General features: G+C 41.0%; 1 protein-coding gene across 2 annotated transcripts in view; it reads left to right on the top strand.

The window, feature by feature from the left end:
* The first annotated feature begins 782 nt into the window (after positions 1 to 782).
* zbtb46 (zinc finger and BTB domain containing 46) overlaps positions 783 to 16,443 on the top strand; it is a 67,148-nt gene continuing 51,487 nt past the window's right edge. Inside the window, exon 1 of one of the 2 annotated variants that reach the window (XM_042003983.1) lies at positions 783 to 1,053. The gene's annotated coding sequence lies outside the window, so the exon portion shown is untranslated. The remainder of the gene's footprint in view (positions 1,054 to 16,443) is intronic. The other variant, XM_042003984.1, reaches the window with a different exon arrangement.

Genomic DNA, 16,443 nt, shown 5'->3' with positions numbered 1-16,443 from the left:
AATGACATTTGGAATTCAGCAAAAAGGTCTGTACTTTTCGGTGCTTCCATCTCTTGGAAGAGTACTGTACTATATAATAACAGGAAGTGTAATGCATGTCACACAGAACTCTCCTACGTTTATTTTTTCATGTGTTAAACCCACAGAGCTTCAAAGCATATGATAAGAAAAATCCATCATCAAATGAAAGGAAAAGGTCAAGCTCAAGTGGAATTACCCCAAACTTTTGGAGAAAAAAATGGCATGTTGCCCATCACATGGCTCTCATAGGTGTTTTCCAGCCACTGTCAAACTGTAAAAGTAATTTTATTTATTAATTTATTTATTTATTTTAATGTGACTGGCTGGTGTTTTCTTACTGTTGCCACAAGGGGGGGTCAGTTACAGTAAACCCCTGGTCATTACTGAGCCCTATGGCAGCAGACGCACAAACCAGAAACAGCAAGAACCTTGCAGGAGTCACAACCCCACTGCTTACATAATAACACATTATTATTATTATTATTATTATTATTTTATTATTATTATTATTATCATTATTATTTGTAATAATTTATTTTGCCTGATCAGTGTAACTCATCTCACATCAAATGATATAGGCTACACACAGTGTGTTCATTCATGTTGTCTCATTTCCTGACTGCGCAGAAAAAGTGTGTGTGTGTGTGTGTGTGTGTGTGTGTGTGTGTGTGTGTGTGTGTGTGAGTGAGTGTGAGTGTGTTGTGGGGGGTATGAGATAGAGAGAGACGGAGGGAGAGGAAGAGAGAGATAGACATGCACAGCAGAGGAGGGGGAGGAGGAGGGGGAGGCTCCTGATACCAAGACACGGAAAAGCAGGGGAGGGAAAGAGAGAAAGAAAAAGGGGCTGGTGGAGAAAGAACAGCGGGGAGTTGGAGAAATCGGGGAATAACATTCAACAGAAAGCACACAGAGGAGTGGAGGGACAGAACCTAACGCTTTGGACATCCCCTCCTTTCTTCTCTCAGACTGTCACGCCAGATTGGACTCGGAAGGACCGACACTGCGTCCACGCCAGACCCCATGGGGTAACAGGTATGTCTGACTTCCTCCTATTACTCGCTGCCCCGGTAACCAGCATTCAACCCCCACCTTCGCAAGCGAACAGGTTTGAGATTTCATTTAGACAGCGGCGCGTATATCAAGATTTCCACGGCTTCAATATTATGTCAACAATTAGTTTTACTGCCTCACGGAGACATCGCGGCTCCAGCTGATAGTTGGTGGGCGCACAGGTTGGAGACATGGCAATACAACTCTTTCCGATTGTGGCTACTGTGTGAAGGCCTGTCCGTATTTTCACTGTTTTTGTTATCCCTGTCCACTGGCATCATGTTAACCGAGTGTTTTGACAGCGACGTACCCGACCGAGTGAGCAGGCGGCAGTCTCAAAGTACGCCTACCTGTTCCATACGTGACAGCCAGCTGCCTATTGCGCCTTGGTATTTGGAGAAGCTGTCATTCCTCAAACGGTTGCGCACGTTGTCCATTTAACACATTAACATCGCTGACAACTTTATAACGTGTCTGAATGTGTTTTAAATAGCCTACTACACCAAAGTGCTTGAAAATTGAGATAATTCTTAATAGATTAAATTGATTTATTCAAAACACTTCATGTTGACTAAAGCGCACATTTGAGTTTTTAAATAGGCTATTTTTTTAAAGAATGTCATCCACTTTCAACAAACCTATCCTCGACCATCTGTCTTTAAAGCACCTCGCAGTGTGATCAGGTGTATTATTCATGCAGTCGTTCTCTTTTTGGTGTCACATCAGCTGGACGAGTTTGATGCAACTGGCGGATCCTTTGCAAAGTTTTCAACTGCATGACAAGCCACTGCCACATTGGCTGATGGGGGAAATGATCGCGCACACATAATCGTGTCATAGAAAAATCTGGGTGATGCTCTGTATAGCCATCTGGAGGAGATTCAGAATGAAATCTCTTATCGCCTGGAAGTCAATGGCTTTACCCTCTTACTTATTCCATCTATTAACCTCCAAACGGGGGATTCTCCAGCTGAAAATTTTTGCTGCGTCAACACCTAGTCAATTAGAGTATCAAACAAGACATTGAGCTAAGGGGAATTTTGTTTGCTGTCTCGTTTTATTTATTTATATTTTCTTGGAAGTGTTGCTGATCATCATCAGATCCGTGCTAAGAAGTGTAAAGAGTGGCGTGTTTTCCGTTTATAAGCGTCTCACCCTCGCTTCTTCTGTTTTTGTCCTGCGCTGTGTCTGCCCTTTCAAACCGGTCAGTTCTGTCTTCCTCCATTTTCTACCACGTGAAATGGGGAACAACCCCCCACTTTACTCATGCTCTGTATCTGGACGTCAGCGTGCGCCTGGCTCTTATGCTCCTCTAGAAGCAACAGCCAGGTGACTGCTCATCAGGTAGTGGGAAGGGACAGATCTTGTCTCATGTCACCTTGGGCCAATTTATAAAAGTTTTACAGAACTTTTATAAATTATAAAGCCAACTGAATTTGAACATAATCTTACTATCACAAAAATAATTAATCAGATTACACTGTCTCATCTGAGGACACTTGTCTGGAAAGATTTTCAGGTATTTGAACTGTCCATGGCCCTTACATCTCCACAAAGCCAATTTTACTCTGGTTTAGAGACACTAGGATTATTGTCCTTACAAAGTGTACAGCTGCAAGATCTAGGTATTTTCCTCAGTTTGAAATCGTATAACAGGATCTCTGGGATTAAGAGACCTTCAAGCCATTTTCCAAATTGTCTTAGGCTGGATTTGTCTGGTTGTTTTCCTACTTCCTACTACTGAGTTAAGAGTTGGCACTTGATATGATAAGCCCCAAAGTCCTTGATACAGTTATTCAATTAAAGTCTTGTTTCTTTGTGTAAGTGTGCATGAGCGCATGTCATCGTGAGCAGGAGAAAGCTCATTTATCTGCTTTTAATGCTTATAATCCTTGACAATCAAGGCACTAGAACAAATGTACATGCAGCGCACACTGTCACCTCACCTCACCTCAGAAAATCTTCCAGTGCTCATATCTGTGGGTCTGCTCCCCTGCTGCACCACCAAGGTGTGGCTGTGTAGTACTATCATTACGAGAACAGTGATGTGTGTGTATGCACCTCCATCTGCGTGTTCCACGGGGGAAAATATGATACAGACCAAGACAACAGCTTCAAGGATGAGTGGAGGAGGAGTGTAGGCGAGATCGGCCGAAAGATGGAAAAAATATTAGCAGCGCGTGTGCTTGTGGGATTGCAGAGCAGGATTTGAAGCACTCTCCTCTTGCGCCATCTCTCATGAATGGACTTTTGAAGTTGATTAAATGAGATTAGTGAGTTAAATTCACTCTCCTCTCTTTGTCAAGGTTGAAGCTAAAGTTGCATGTGGTGTTTGTCCAAGGTGGAGGAGGTTGTTACACTGGACAATATTCACACACATGGTGTGCAGTTTGTGGGGAAGCCGTGGAGGTGTGTTGAAGTGTGAAAATGAGACATAGGGGGCTAGGGTTTGGTGGGAGATGGGTTTTTGCTGTGCATGTGTGTGTATGTAAGCCTGCTGTTGTGTAGGTGGTGTTCAGTGCTCCCATGCAGGTCGTGGGCTGAACTGTGTGGTAGCTGGTTAGTCTTCAGCTTTATCCTTCAGCCACGCAAACCCTGAAGATGTAGCTCTCTCACAACGGCATGAGTATTTATATAGATGTCATGACAACTCCTTAGAGTATTTAATTAAACTAAACATCTAAACATCTAATAGAGAAAGACTCACAAAAAACATTTCTTTTCCATAAACATCTTCTATTTATCTGTCTCTGTCTTTGTCATCCTGACCCCCCCCAGCACTCATTTGTAAATGAGAACACCTGTTTGGCCAACACTGCACAATGAAGCATTTACACAGACATGCACACATCTTACACGATACGCCACATTTCTCCCGAGCTTTCCAACAACTCTGTCTATCTGTTGCATCTTGAATATTGTCATTCTCACATCTCTGTTGTTTTGAGACACACGCTAACCTCCCGGATCCTAAGCTGCTCCATCCCCCACCCCTCTAATAACTCCAAGGCCTTTTAGCTTAACTGCTTCTATAGCTCATTGTGCAGTGCTGAATACAGGTGTTCCTAATCCTCATGGGGTTACACGAATGCTGTGGGGGATGTGTGTGTGTGTGTGTGTAACAGCTGGCTTCCCTATCCACCTATCTGACATGCTCATCCTCCCCCCAGCAGAGAGGGCAGGTGAGTTTTTGAAGCCGCCCCCTCCTCAGACCACACAAACAAAAATACTCTCCACTACCCCATTTGTCTTTTCACATAGGTATGAATATTTTATAGCCGTGTGTATGTGTGTGCGTGCATTCATGCACTCTACAATATGATGCCAGTGAAAACAATAATCTCACGCTCTTCTTTTCCTCTTTTGTCCACACTTTACAGTTTGATAATTTGATATTTAAGCTGTAAGTTTTAGATTTTCCCAGGAAAGACCATAACTTCTAAAACAAAATATAATTTTACTGTTGTTAAAAATGACTGATGAGAGGGAGGTTTTAACCAAAAGAAAAAAAAGGAAAGCATTTTTCTGAGGAGTTGTTGATATTGCATCATACACCTTTTGGATCTCACATTCCTGAGAAAATAGATGAGGGATTTCACTTTGTGTGTTTCACCAGGGCGTGTTTTTCTTTTATTTAGGAATGCAAAGCAGAGAGGCTCCTTCCAAGCAGTGCTTCAACGTCATGCACTGCTTATCAGCGTCATGCGTAATTTTAGGGATTTTATGACATGTTCCAATTAATGGTTTAACATTGTGTATGTTTTCACTCTTTAAGATGGTGTCACAACAAAAAATGCAACAATTAAAGTGATGCCAGCTATTGTTTTACAAACCAAGTGACATAATCCAGCTGGATATCATGACATGCATGTCATGTTTGCAATTAGCTTTCTGTGTATTGTTATTCAGAGGGAAAAAAGAGCTTCCTTATTTGCACTATATGAGATGTTCCTTTGTATAAAACAGTCAACAACTATGTCCTTCAAAGATTTTTAATAAACCTCCATTACGTCTTCAGTATTATCAGACATTATCTGGCCTTTGCAGCCCTGTGGTGATGAAGTCAGATATCATCATATTCTGATCACTAATACACAGGAAACAACCCAGATCAAGCAGGTAACATCCTGTGGTTATGTGAATGAGTGCATGTAAAATGTCTGATTTGGTCAATGTCATTGATATTTGTTTCCAGTCAAATAGTTGTGTTGCCAAACCGTCAACAAACAGCAAATGAAAAATAAAAAGCTAATGTAAAACAGAGCAAATCAAAATATCCATACAAAATGCTCTCACCTGGGTCAAAATGTAAATAGGAAGTAATTATGTTGTGCCTAAATGCAACAAAACAAGTACAGGAAAAAAAATGGAGAATAACAGTAAATCTGTGTGGAGAAGGTCTGCAGGTCAAGTCTAGCTGCTGTCATATGTGGACACTATCTCCTCAACCTCCGAATGCAGATGTCGGCGGCAGACTTGTAGGTAATAACAGCCTACTGAGAGGTTCAGCTGGAGGAGGGCACCTCCCAGTATTAGAATCAGTTGACATAAAGCTAAAATTTAATTTCAAAGTTACATTTTCATTCTCTATGTAAAAAAAAATCCCTCTAAAGATATCACAGAGATAATGATTCACACAGCATGAATCATTGACCACTGATATCATTCTTTGGTAATGAACTGACATGGGACTTAATACTGTTGTTCAGTATGGAATGATAGGAGTGCCACAAAAAAGAACAAATCTGGAAAAAAAAATATATATACATTATATATATATATATATATATATATATATATATATATATACGAAGTAGTCACACTCAACCAAAACGCACCACTTACAATATACTTATCAAAAAATTCCAAGAACACTTAAACAACACGTCTTAGATCTTGATGAATTCAATATTACAGTTGAAACAGCATATGGTCTGACAATAAGTCTGAGGGTCTTATCCTGGTAATTAATGGCAGTCAGGGTACCTCTGGATAGCATGTGGAGGTCTGTGTGGGTCTCCAAGGATATTCCTCCCCAGATCATCACTGACCCACTGCCAAACTGGTCATGCTGGAAGATGTTGCAGGCAGCAGAATGTTCTCCACGTCTCCAGACTCTCACATCTGTTACATGTGCTTAATGTGAACCTGCTCTCATCAGTGAAAAGCACAGGGCGTCAATAATGAATCTGCCAATCCTGGCATTCTCTGACAAAGACCAATAGGGCTGCACAATGCTGGGCTGTGAGCACAGGCCTCACTTGTGGACATTGGGCCCTCATACCACCCTCATGGAGTCTATTTCTGACAGTTAGAACAGCACATTAGTGGCCTGCTGGAGGTAATGTTGTAGGGCTCTGGCAATGTTCCTCCTGTTCCTCCTTGAAGAAAGGATCAGATATTGGTCCTGCTGCTGAGCTGTTATCCTCCTACGGCCCCCTCCACATCTCCTGGTATACTGGTCTGTCTCCCGCTATCTCCTCCATGCTCTCAACACTGTGCTGGGAGATGCAGCAAACCTTCTTGTCACAGCATGCATGCATGTGCCATCCTAGATGAGCTGCACTTCCTGAGCAGCTTCTGTGAGTTGCAGACACGCTTCATATTAACGCTAGTGGTGAGGACACTGGTAAAATGCAAATATGACCTAAAAACAGCCAGAAAAGAGGAAGACAGGGAAATTATCTGTGGCCACCACCTGCAGGACCATTGCTTTATAGGGATTGTCTTGCTAATTGCTAGTTCTCATGTCTTGCTAATGCTCATTTCCACCTGTTGTCTGTTTCATTTGTACAACAGCAGGTAAAATTGATTCACAATCAGTGTTACTTTCTAAATGGACAGAGTAATATCCCAGAAGTGTGTCTGACTTTGAGTTACATGGTAATGATTACGTGTTTCCTTTATTTTTTGAGCAGTGTTTGAGTCCTTAGCTCTTTACTTTGTTGACAAATCACCAGTCTTTTAGTCAAATATATATAAATTAATAAGAACTCAATGGTTTGGTCTTTGCAGAAGCTTGAAGTATTCAAATGGCTGAAAGCCTCATATAAGTACATAGCAGTTAGTTGTTATTTTCCTTGCTAAAGAGTTTGTCTTTTATACACACAGCGTGAACATTTGATGAGAAATTGAGAGTCTTTGAGCAAATACATCTTTAGAAACAGTCAACTAGCCTCGGGTTCTGAATAGTGTGAGATTTCCATATCAAAGCTCAGGTGAGAGAATGAGACTGTTAAAGCAGATGGAGGAAGGGAAAGAAGGAACGTGAAGGAGGGAGAATAGGGAGGAGGTGGAAGGGGTTGATGAAATAGACATCCACTCCAAAAGAGCTGTAGCCCTTGTTATTCTGTCGCTCTTTTGTGCAGCACAGTTTAGTCTGTGTGTGTCAGTGCTGTCTGTCTCAATCTAAACTTGTACATTAAAAAAACACACAGAGGGAAGGTTGGAAAGACTCTGATACAAACAGGCACCTTTCTCGAATCAAACACAACGCAAATATCATCTCTAAAACCTTGAGTCGGCTGGTGCCGACCGCAGAGGCGCAGTGTGGAACAGTGAACGGCTTTCTCCCACTAACACTGCATAACATCTGACCTGCGAGCTTCTGCCAATATTTGGATCCCTGTTTAATATTATATCTGAAGCATAAAACCATCATTTTCCCTGGAACTATTTCTCTTCTTTAGCCATAAGTATCAGATCTGACCCCATGGAATTGATGGCGACACTCTAATTAATGGATAGAGTTTTCAAAGATGTGTGTGTGTGTGAGAGACTCTTTATGCGTGTGTTTCTGACGAACATTATTCTGCTTTGTAGAGTTTTGTAATCCAGCCATGGACTCAGGCTAGAGTGCTAAAGTGCTACTAACAAGGCCTGTTTAACATTCTCTCCCCTGCTCAACATACAATTATTCCACTTCGCTGCCATTAACATGTACAGTAGGACTGGGCTTTTAATTGGCCTGATATGACTAATGCCAGATCAACTTGGATTTGCTAATTAGTTTTTGCTTTAAAAGTGCCATCAGGACATGAAATATTCATTGATGTGAGGTGGAGCGAGGACTGTGGGTGGTATTAGTGGGATATTAGTGGTATAGGCAGGCTGCTCGACCGTGCTGGGGAGAAGATATTGAACCTACATTGGCCTGGTTGGTTATTCATACTTTGGGTGAGGTGTTAGTTTTTCGTCATAGTTTTAGACACCTACACACATTCACAAAGAGACACACATTCATCCTGCTCACGCATACACCACCTCCTTTCTTAGCATCACAAGGCCACCTCTTCTCCAGCCCCCACCTCTTCTCTCTGACTCTTCTACTTTCACCTCCTCATCTGCCCTTCCCATTATTTCATCTGTTTTTTTTCTTGCCTCCTCAAGTCACATCCTTTTCTCCCCTCACCTTTTCCTTCGTGTCACTGTAAACTTCTTCTATCCCATCATCTATGTGCCCTTTACTCTGTCTCAGCTGCATCTCCCATTCTTTTTTCTTTCTTTCTTCCTTTCTTTTTTTTTGTTAATTTTCACTCTAGTCCTCCTCATTCCCTCTCCTTCTTTCTTTCACCTCCTCCTTCTCCTTTTCTTCCTTTTCTTTTTCCCTCCCACTCCTTAATCTCCCACCTCTCCTCCTCCACCCCCTCCTCTGCTGTAAGTGGGCCAGGTGCCTCCTGTGGCCTCCCCTACTCCATTTCTCATTTTTACCCTTCCTCTACTCCTTTTTCTCATTTTTACCCTCTCCCTGTTCCCTTTCTCATTTTTATCCTTCCCCTTGACCCTACAGCTCATATTTATACATCCTGTTAATACAGTGGCTAACAACAGATGCAGGGTCCATTTCTCTCCCAAAGATACAAAAATGTATAACTTCTGCAGCCTGCTCTGTCAAGTTTAGCAGTCCAAATTAGAATATGTTTTCTGCCAGATTAGGAGGTTATGAAACTGTCTCAGTCCCAAAAAAAATGAATAATAAATAATAGTTACTCTGTAAATTATTATATGAACTTTACAGTGTATATTTGTCAGTGTTGCTGGATGTTTTATGAGCAAACTGTTCAAATAGTTCCCCTTTATGACCCAGAGTGGTGATCTAAATGCCAACAGAAGTGAGTAGGTTCACATCCCTTTTTCAGTGGCAAAGGGGAAAATTTCCCCAGCAGTCTTCAGGCTTCTCTGCATATTAACACATAAGCATGGACGTGCACATACAAATACATGGAAGTGCCATTGTTGCTGCCTTTTTTGTTCTTCTCCTGCCCCATAAATGTGCAAGGTGAGCTGCCACTGCACTTCCCACCTCATTCTCTCTGTTTTCATTTTTTCCCCCACTCTTCCTTTTTTCACTCATTGTCATTCTGCTTGCCTTTGTCTCTGGCTGGCTCTCCTGTGCCTCTTCTTTTTACTCTCTCTTTCTCACCCCCACACCCCTTCACTCCACCCCATTTTCTATCTCAACCCTTTCTCCCCCGGTTGTTTTTTTTTTTTTTTTTTTTTTTTTTGTGTGTGTGCTGGTGTGTGTCACAAAAGTGGGCTGGGAGTTTATTGGTGGTTTTGGACAGACACCTGATACTGGCACTGCCTCATGATGTGGGAATGTGTGACTTATTCAAAATTGGGTTTCCAAGGCGGGTGAAGTCCGTAGTGATGGGGAGCGCCATCGTGAGAGTTTCACAGTGGTTCTTTTGTCTCTCCCTCCAATTGTGTTTCTCCTACTACTTTCATATGTGGATTTGTGGTTCTTTACATGGCTGGCAGGCAAAAAAAAGCTGCAATAGTTCCTAAAGCCTGCAAGCCATGGCAGCTGCTGATTTTAGTCAACAGGTGACAGTCAAACGTCAAAGCCCATTCAGGTAAACACAGACAGATATGGGGGAGACGTGGGGGTGTGTGAGAATGACAATAAAAAAAAAGAGGTCTCAGGAGAGACACAAGGATCCAGGTGAAGTATTTGTCTGATCAAACTTTGCTTTTTGTCAATCACAGTCAACACAGCAGCCTCGAGCCACAAAGCCAAACATTCATGTAAATGTCCCTTAAACAGTTTGGTGTAAGAAACTTTACTTGAAAGTTGATGTCAGATCGCGTGTTTGTTGTTTGTAGCTTTAGAGGATGCAGCACTGAATGGCCCTGTATGCAGCCAGTCACTTTAAGGAACAGAGACATTTAATAATTAAGCATGTTCCTTGATTACTGTAAGAGTTCAGTGAACAGAAAGGCTCCAGTCAGTTTGCTGAATCTAGTGAAAAGATCATTGAAGGGGTAGACCCTCAGTATTGATTTTACGTATTGACGAACACCTGTAGTGATACACTGGTTGTATTGAACTCAATCCTGCCTCCATGTCCAGTTCTCCAGAAGTCCACGAAGCCTGGCTATTCTGTTTCTTTCTTTCTTTCTTTCTTTTTTTTTTTTTTTGCAGCTTCAGTGTTACCTTTCTTCTGTCTCCCTTCTTTTTCCATTTGCTCCCCAATTCTCGTCCTCTTTTCCTCATACATTTTCTGTCTTTCTTTCTTTCTTTCTTTTTCTTTCTTTCTTTCTTTCTTTCTTTCTTTCTTTCTTTCTTTCTTTCTTTCTTTCTTTCTTTCCCTTCACTGTCTCTTTTCTGACTCCAAAATGCAAGCCTCTCTATATTTAGATGCTCTACTCCTCTCCCCTTGATTTCTCTCCCTTTATCTCACCTCCTTTTTTTCTGCTGTTGAAGGACAGATTTGTAGAAGCGCTCCAAGTTTCATCAGTGTTTTATAGTAGCTGCTTTTTGATCAGCTTGATGAGTGACAACACAGCCTCAGGCTGTTATATACAAGTATGCTTTTATAAATGCTTCTCTATCTATATGTAAATCTCTGTGCTGTAGATCGTAGAAGCATTAGTTCAAAGGGAGGCTTGTTTATTGAATAAGTTAATACAGTAAAATAATGTTTTACATGTGTGTGTGCGCTTGGGTGTTTGAGAATTAGATTAGTGGGGAGTAAAGGCTCAATATTTGCTCAGGAGGGGGACGCAGGGTGTGCCTGTTGAACTTGTGAGTACGGTTAAGCTGCGGCTCTTCTAGCTCCCCTCTGTACATGAGTTGATTGTAAGCTGCTGCCCAGTGTGGACTTGAGAAAGATGCCTCTATTTGCTGTCTTACGAGCAACAGTCGCACCAAGTTACCATTGCACACACACACACACACACACACACACACACACACACACACACACACACACACACACACACACACACACACACACACACACATACACTCTCAGGGCACCCGCCTCGGCACCAGATAGCGACTGGCCACCAGCAGTGAGTCACCATCATTCAGTCATTCACTTTCAGAAACCACAGATTTTAACAAACAACAATTAGCTTTCAGTGGTCAGACAGTTCAGACATCCATTCCCTGAGAACTGGTATTTTTATACTGTATGATTTTTTTTTTCTTATCACCTTCTTCTCTCTGTAACCCTTTGTTTCATTTCCTCCATTCTGTTTGCTTGGTTTGTGTGTGTGCGAACATGTGTGTGTTTTTGTCTGAGACCTTTGGAGCTGGTGACTGTTTTAACAGCTCGGGAACAGGCTGCTTGTGTTCTTTGTGGTACAATCATGTACAGTCGTGTCTAGCTGAGTCGTGACAGGTTCCTTTTTTGCCTTGACAGGTTTTGTGATGAGACCTATGAGAGGGTCTGGACAACCCTACACACACACACACACACACACACACACCTACACACACACACACACACACTGAGTGTCTCATTGGCAGAGAGAGGAAGAATAGAGAAGGTGCTTAAGTTCCTTGCTAGTCCATAGCCTTATATCGTCATTGTCACTTTAACCACAAAGCCGTATGGTGCTTTTTAAAACAGAACTGAGACCGAAAAAAAAAAAAAACTTTCCTGAAGCAGTGTTTTTTTATTTTTTTTATTTATTTTTATTATACTTATATACTTTAATGGGTGTGGAGGCAAAAAAATATAAAACTGTCTAGGGTTAAAATTATGAGATGAAGTATTTCAACTAAAAATAAACTACATGGCTAACAGTGGGGTCATTCTAGCAACAAGCTTATAAACTGTTTATTCTTCAATTAGCTTGGGTAAAGCTAATCTAATTTGGACAAATTCTTTTCTTGAGAGGATCCTTTTGTATAAGAGGTTGACACAGGGATAAGCTTTATCATTACTGTCATCATCATGACCAAATGAATTACTGTCATTGTTTGCAAACTATATGTTCACAGAACTTCATCACTGTTATGAGCAGAGCTTTCAGAGAAAGGGTTGACACAACTAAAAGAGAAAATTTTCCTGATGAAAAAACTCAGGGTTTCTATTTTATATAGATTATAAGGCCTCTGACACAAGACATGGTACTGTAAATGCAAACACAAAAAGAGCAATACCTGCTTTTGAAGCAGTCTGAACCCTGTGTTTCAGTTCTGAAATGTGGTCAATGTGTCAGTGAAACTGCCTTACCTGCGTACTTAGCTCTGTTCATGAACTGGGAGTATATTTTGCAAATCTTTGCTGATTATAATAGAAGCAATTTATTCAATCTATATATTTTTTTGTGTGTTTGTTTGTGTAACCATAATGACCAGAAGTCAAGTATCTTAAATCTGGTGATCACACACTTTGTGATCAAAGCTCCGGGTTTTGACAGCAGCGCATTCACGCAAATCTGGTACTTTCATGGTCTAATAATGTTTTATTTATTTTTTATTTATTTACATCTTTTAGACACTGTCACACCTTAAAACTACACTTTGTGTGAATTCATTCCCTCATGATTTCAGGAGTATGCACATCAACATGTTCATATAGATTTTGTATCAAGACACCACTATCAGTCTCCTCCCATTTGCAAAACCAAACACAGACACTTCCTTTTTGGTGATTTCGCTTCCATATATCTTACACTTGTGTGTCTTGAACAAGTATCCTTTCCTTTTTAAAATGATCATCAAACACAAGCTATTATAAAAACCTCTGTCATTTGTTTATATCCGGAAGTGTTTTTTTGATGTTATTTAGGATAAAGTAGTTAAAGCAAAATGAAGATGAACAACTAATGATTCTCTTATACATTAGCAAGCATGCATTGAATTTCATTCAGCAAAGGTTAATGGCTTATTTTAAAATTAAGTCTGGAAAAGCTAACACCTACTGCTATCCTGCATCTGTGCCCCACCTCCTTGTCTACATAGGTGGTTAGTCATAGCCACTCTCTATGTTAATGACAACGTGCATCAAACAAAAGACTCACTGTCTGGCTATCTCTTCTCATCCTTTCAACCCCCCTCACATCCTCCCTTCCCCTTTTCGTCTCCCATTCTTTCCTCCCCTGGTTCCACTCCTTTATTTCAGGCTCTAGCTCATTCTCCCTGTCCTCTCACCTTCCCTCCCTCCTGTATAGCCCTCTTTCGTTGTTTTACACTCGCCCCCTCCCTCTCTCCCCCTCCTTTCATTTTGGGTTCTCCGACAGTGGTAATGAGATGTTTCATTATTTGCATTTCACAGCTTTTAATAGAGAGAGAATTTAGGCTAAGCCCCGGGTTAGTCAGTCAGGGAGTTACCATGGGAGACATAGCAGGCTTAGGGGCCTAGAGAGAAAGATAGCCCAGAAACTACACATTGACATACACATACACACTTTATACATAAGTACAAAGAAAGAAGAAAGAGAAAAAGACAATGGAGAGATGGTCAGATGCAGTTTTTACCTCTTTTTTTTTAAGCCTTAATGTCAAAAACTATAACTGACAGTTTGTAAGTTACCGGAGGAAATAAAAGTGGTTAATAAAAGAGTTGAACCTTGGCCATTAGTGTTCAGGCTGAAGGACGTCTAGCTGACATATCCTGGTCACTTTGGGATTATCCCAGTCCATCCTTACTGTGACTGGATTTATATAAGATCACTATAAGATTAACACCTGTGGCCAAAGGTGAGAGAACAAGGTGTTTCAGAATTGACACATTATTGCCATAAGCCGTAAAGGAATGCCTACAAAGGCAGAGCTTTTGGCAGCTGCTGTGAATGTGAGCATGTGCAAAAAGTAGCAGCGTGGACGTCTTCAGGTGTTAATGAGGGGGGTCCAGGTTTTATTTTGGGGAGAAGGGTGCAAGTTGGGGTCCAAGAAGGACAGAGCAAAGGATGAAGGGAGTAGCGTTAAGTCTCTCTAAGCCTCCTGGATCCTCTTTGGTCCCTCTCCACATGACATGACTATCCTTCTTTGAGTAAATCTCTTCCTCCACCTTGGCTCCTTGGGTGCTTGCCAGACAAACGGAGAGCGGACAGAAAAAAGGAAGAGTGAGGTGGAGGTGCAAAATGTGGCATGATTAGAGTTGGTGAGGATGGTGGACAGATGGAGGGTGTGTGATAAAAGGAATGAGGGAAACTGACAACATAAATATAAACAGGGAGATTTAAAGAAGTCCGAGGCAGACATGAACAGTGGTTTATTTTCAACAGATAATAAAAAACAACTAATCTAAGAACAAGCCATTTACATTTAATAGCTTTCTTGTGTTATTTTCCTTTAATTGCAGCTCGCCTGCTTGCCTGTGTCTGTCATGTGCATGTGCTTGAATATGTGTGTGTTATTTTTGTCCGTGCCTGCCTTGTTGATGGACTGCCACCCTAGCTTGTCCCGGAAGACTGCCAGCTCCGTCGGATTGGGGATTAACCCCGGGATAATGGCCTTGATGCCCAGTTGAGTGGAAGCAAAGCTGTTTAAAAAATATTGGCTGCCTGAGTCACTCTCCCTTCTTCCTGTCTCCCCCTCTTTCCCTCTCTATCATTCTAGCCTTGCTGTATCTGGTTTTGTACCCTTCTCTCTCTGTTTTCCACTCAGTTTTTTGTTTCTTTTTTCTCACTTATGACATTTCACCTTGCTCTGTTCTGTGTATCCTCCTTCCGTGTTCACAAAAGCCTTTTCACAAGCCTCGTGTTTGCAAGTGTTCAGTAACATTTATCACTCATTCAGGTTTAAATTGAAAATAATAATGCTAAACCTTGAAATCTAATAGAACCATTTTGATGCTGAAGTACACGGAGTAGTCAGTTCTACTTTGGAAAGTAATGGCTGTCCTCTACCACGCTTCCATGTTTTTTGAAGAAGTCTCTATTGTCCAGCTGAATGTCTTTTAAATTCAATGTTCATATATTTTCCTCTCACTTCATTTAAAGAAGTTGCACTTATAACATTTGCAAATCAACATAACCTTCTGCCTGTTTAGTTTAGTAGATTTTAGCATTTCATTTTCAGGTAGTCTCTTGATTTAAGAAACATGATTGATCTCTTTATGTGCATACAGAATTCAGCAAAAAACAGCCTGCTGTGTTGTGATGCGGTAGGCTGCAGGTCACTTCTAGAAAATATGCAAAAAGAAGTGTAACTGACCTAATTTAGTAAGTGAGGCAGAAGACTGAAGATGGTTGGTAAGTTAAATGCCAGCTTTTAGCCACTGTGTCCTGCCTTGATATTCCCTCCTCCCACCTCCTCATGTTCATTCACTACTCTAACCTCTGGCCAGCTGTTGTTACATTGTTCCTGTTTGTTACTCAAGATGAAGCCCAAATAACTGCAAGGTTGTCTTAAAAGAGGATATGAGGTGAAAACACGGTTTGTGTTAAATGTTCATGTCAGATTAAGTGATTGCATGTTTGTTGATAAACGCAGACACAGTCTTATGCTAATGCTTTATGTGACTGTTTAGTCAGGTTTAGGATACAAAGTGCTTGGTTAGGTTTATGATGCTATTTTGTTTTTAGGGTTGATATAGACTATTTGAAATGATATCTATGTAAGAAAAACAAACAGAAAGTCGTCTTTCTCTGCTTCGAATCGAGCAGCAGTGATGGATCATCGTGTCCATTACAGGATTTTTACTGATACATGGCTTCTGTTTCCCCAGGTAAAAATAGTTTGCTACAAAATATATTTTCATAAGATTGTGTATAAATAGCTTGCTATATCTGACACTTTTCCCTTAATTCATGCCTTTTCTTATCCACGCACCCTTAAAAAGAACAAAAAAATGTAGTAACGATAAATGACATGGCAACTTCTTGAAAAAATGCATGTTTTAACGTCTTTCTTTTTCTCTTTTTTTGCCACTTTTGACTCTTGACAGAAATTTCTGGCTGTAGCTAAGTGCTCCACTATGTCCAGCTGCTTTTTGGTAACAGTATCTGTCTTTGGTTTGGTGCTATAGTTTTGTTCCATTCAGTCTGTCAGAGCTTTTCCAGAAAAAGAACTGCTATATTAGCATCTCTGCTGACGGTGATGTGACCAAATCCAAACTTAAAAACTGAAACAGTGAGCTACATGTACATTTAAAATATTGTTAGGGTGGAGTTATTCTCTATTGTCTTATT

Source organism: Melanotaenia boesemani, chromosome 13, assembly GCF_017639745.1.
Source record: "Melanotaenia boesemani isolate fMelBoe1 chromosome 13, fMelBoe1.pri, whole genome shotgun sequence".
Taxonomy (NCBI): Eukaryota; Metazoa; Chordata; class Actinopteri; order Atheriniformes; family Melanotaeniidae; genus Melanotaenia; species Melanotaenia boesemani.
Note: the sequence above shows the minus strand (reverse complement) of the source record. Positions and strands in the feature narration are given on the sequence as shown.